Below are 4312 nucleotides of genomic sequence, written 5' to 3' on the forward strand. Positions count from 1 at the left end.
CACAGAGAGGCACTGGGGGCATGTTGGTTTTCATCAAAAACTGCTGAACATTCAACGTGGTGTGGGCAAGTGCATTCGTAAATCACCCACTAAGAAATGGGCAAACACAGCCGGGCTCGGTGGCTCAGCCTGTAATCCCGCGCCTTTGGGAGGCTGAGGTGAGTGGATTGCCTGAGCCCACGGGTTCGAGACCCGCCTGGGCAGCGAGACCTCGTCTCTACAATAAATCAAAAAATCAACTTGGCGTGGTAGCGCGCGCCCGTAATTCCGGCTACTTGGAAGGCTGAGGCGGTCGAGGCTGCAGTGCTCCAGTCTGGGCGACAGAGTAAGACTCCAACTCAAAAAAAAAAAAGGGCAAACATATTAAAAAATCTCCAAAACCAAGTTAACTGGAGCTGAATGCAGACTCTTACAGGAACGTTAGCTAGTACAATGTTGCTGATGGGTTCCTAGAACACTTACTGGGGGCAAGCCTGTACAACAAGAGTCCCACCCTCCAAAAAAAAATTCCGTTGTTTTTTAGGTGTCCCTTGGAAACATTTATAACCTCCCGTTCAATAGAATAAATGTAGAAATTCTTGATTATACATTCACTGTCTTATCCCTCGTATCTAGAAAAGTACCTGGCACAAAACAGGTAGTCAATAAATATTTGTTGTATGGATGAACCAAAGGGGAAAAATCTAGTTTATACAACACCATTAACTTCATTGCAAAGCCTAGTTTTCTTTTTTGCATTTTTAGTCAACATAATTTAAAAGAGACAAATAAGACAGAATTATACTCAAAGTCTAAAGCACACTTTGCAGAAAAGAAAGAAGATTGCCTTAGGGGACAGAGACTGCACTCTTGATTCTTTTTTACACAACATCAAAGCGCTTCTCCAACTGTAATTCTTCCATTCATAACCTCTTCCTAATTATACTTGCTTATCCTACTTTAGACATTGGCTAAAGGGATAAAATTAGCAAGGGGTATGAAAACTCTTTGAACTTTCCCAGATTACACAAATATAAAGAATATTGTTATAAAAAAAGATAACTGAGCTAAAACAAAAAGTAGAAAATCTAGACATTAAGTACTCTTCTTTGAGCAGAAATGCTGCATTATTTAACATTTCTGTGTTTAACCAAAGTTAGCCTCAGCACAATATAACTTAGTATGTTTCTTAAAAGAAAAACAAAACAAAACAAAGTAATAACCACAAAAAAACTCCACAACTACTTTATAGTTGAAATAGTGATCTTATTTTAAAAGTTATTTAGCACAGATTGTATTTCAACCCTAATGATTGGATTTTACTCCTTTAATCAAGGTAGTATATTAAATGCATGAATAGGGTTTTTTATGCTAAGCAAATTATACTAGGGACTAGTTTGTAATTTGTGATTGTGCATGATTCTGATAGTGAAGAAATTTCATTACAGGTAGGTTGAAAAAGCAGAATGTATGTACGTTTGCTTGTCTGGATGTAGGTAAATAAATAGTAAAGCTCATTGATAACAGAGGACATTATAATTTGAATAAGATTATATTTTCTCCAGGAGAGATAAAGGGTAATGAAAGACAATTCAGAGCTAGTTTGTTATTACTTCATCAAATACCTCAGCCTCAAGCTGATAAAACTCGCTTGTATGGCTCCCTCGAGACATTAACGACAACGACGCTGCCAACCATTTGTAGTGATTTCTAAAATCATTAATATCACTATTTAAATGAGTTTGTGATGTATATAATACAGGGTAGAGCCAAAGGTGAAACTACTACATACACTTTCATGAAAACATAAGAAATGAGTTATGGGGGACAATAAAATGAATTGTATTCAAACCTGGACAGATGCAATGTCAAGATAATTTTCTATTGAAGGTAGCAATGAGCTTTAATGACAAATTAATTATGCTACTTATAAAAACAGAAAATTATATAGCAACTTTATTTGCTTTTTTGTGCGTACTAGCTATATTGCCTCTTTAAAGATTATATTCATATTTATTGTCTTTACTTCTCCTTTACATATCAATTCATTATATTTAACCTTCCCTGACCATATATCTGCCGATAGTTATTTATGAAACAGATGATCTCCAGAGTACACCTAACGTGGCACTGAGGTTTCATTTAATTTTGTTTATTTTAACGGTATATTTTAGTAAGAGTGTAAACTCCATTTGTCAGCATTCATTTAAGTATGATGTAAAATGCACAATAAATTTTTAAGTTCATAAATAAAGAAATAGTGATTAAATGTCCTAGTTTTAGGAGATAACTAAGATTGAACATATTAGCTTGATTCAGACATATAGTACTTGAAACATTTTTTATACTTTAAATTTCATGTTTCTATATTAATTTCCCAAACCTTAGTGTCATAAACTTTAGCATTCAATTTGTTTCTTGTTGACTAACTATGACTGTAACTCAATAGAATATGCCAATTTGAAGAGAGTACTTTTAACAGGAGAGCAAAATACTGTTTTTAAAAAAAATACAAGGGTTGTTGATGGACAAAAACCAACAATGTATCTATAGGATACAGTATTCTTTCAGAATAGAACATTTTACTAAGATATAACTTATTTAACTAAAAAAGTAGTCACATGCTATATATAATAAGTAGATCTGTTTAACTTTTTTTCATATGCCTCTGTAAAATAAAAACTAATTGCAATATGAGTTAGATTATTCTAGATATCTTATAAAAGCAATAGTCCTTATCATATATCTACCATTACTTATTTTATCATCACATTTTTTTGTCATAGTATTTTTCAGTTGTGTCAATTGCATGTAAAACAATTAAATTATCATTCCCTAGAAAAACCCTCTTCCCTCAGAAAAACTAATTTGGGACGTAGTTGCTTGTAAATCCACCAACTGATCTCTTACCTAATAGCATTAAACAGCTACTTTCTAGGTGAAATTTAACCTGAGCGAACAGATATTTTTATTTTACCTCTGTTTTCTTCTTGGTTAAGAGGCAGTTTTTTAACCTCCCATTTGTCAGCTCTATCTATAAACAGTCATCTCTGTTTTCAACTTTGCAGGCCTTGATTCCCTGTCCCAATGAGTCTTTGATTTTGTTTCTATTTGTGCCTCAACCCAACTGCCTATTGTACCTTCAGCTCATTAGTCTTGCACTTGACTTTTAAGCCTTCATAAGTTGTTTACCAGACTCCAGCTCTGACACATGACTCCCTGGGAAGCTCACACCTGGATTGCAAACCCTGGCAGCCTGTCCCCACTGCCCCAGCATGTGTCCTGTACAGACAAGATCCTGATTATCTTAGGTCTCCCTTCTGCTCTCTAGGCTAACACTTCACAGTGCTGACACTAAAGTACTATGGTATTTCCAAAAGACTCTACCAGAGTTATCCATATTTCATGCTTCATCTATTTTAGGCTACCCCATCTTTGGAGAACACATCCCACAGTTTTCTTCACTTTTATGCTTTCTTTTACTTGTGCTTATTCGTCTGCTTATCATTTAGTTCGTTGTCTAGTTGTCTCCTCCCTCTTTTCCTTTCCTTTTTTTTTTTGGAGTTGGAGTCTTACTCTGTCGCCCTGGCTGGAGTGCAGTGGCACGCTCACCACCACTGCAGCCTCGACCTGCTGGGCTCCGGCGATCGTTCCCCCTCAGCCTTCCAAGTAGCTGGAACTACAGGTGCGCTACCACGCCCAGCTATTTTTTTTTGATTTATTGTAGAGATGAGGGCTCGTCACTTTGCCTAGGTGGGTTTCGAACCCGCGGGCTCAGGCAATTCACTCACCTCGGCCTCTCAAAGCGCGGGATTAAGGCTGAGTCACCGAGCCGGGCCCTCTTTTTCTTTACTATCTTCAGTCAATGGTTATTTTACCTCTTAAATACGTATTGAAATTGGTTTCTTCTCTACAGTCCTTTTAGCATTGCTTACATTCAGGTCCTTATAATTTCTCTTTTAGACTGTCTCAAGTGTCTCCTTACTAGTTTTCTTGGCCTCAGTCTTACCTCTTTGAAAGTCATCTTTCAACCTGCCGCAGTGGCTGGAGCCTGTGATCCGAGCACTTTGGGAGGCGGAGGTGAGAGTATTGCCTGAGCCCTCAGGTTCGAGACCAGCCCGGGCAAATTGGCGGGCCCTCATCTCTACAATAAATCAAAAATTAGTGGGCGTGGTAGCGCGCGCCTGTAGTTCCAGCTACTTGGAAGGTTGGCGCGGAAGGATCGCAGAGGCCAGCGGCTCAACACTGGGGTGGCCGTGAGTGTGCCATGGCACTTCAACCTGGGTGACAGTGTAACTCTAACTAAAAAAAAAAAAAAAAAAATGTCTGGCTG

The sequence above is a fragment of the Carlito syrichta genome, unplaced genomic scaffold (genome assembly GCF_000164805.1).
Source record: "Carlito syrichta isolate Samal-C Ts95f unplaced genomic scaffold, Tarsius_syrichta-2.0.1 Scaffold315374, whole genome shotgun sequence".
In the NCBI taxonomy this organism is placed as follows: Eukaryota; Metazoa; Chordata; class Mammalia; order Primates; family Tarsiidae; genus Carlito; species Carlito syrichta.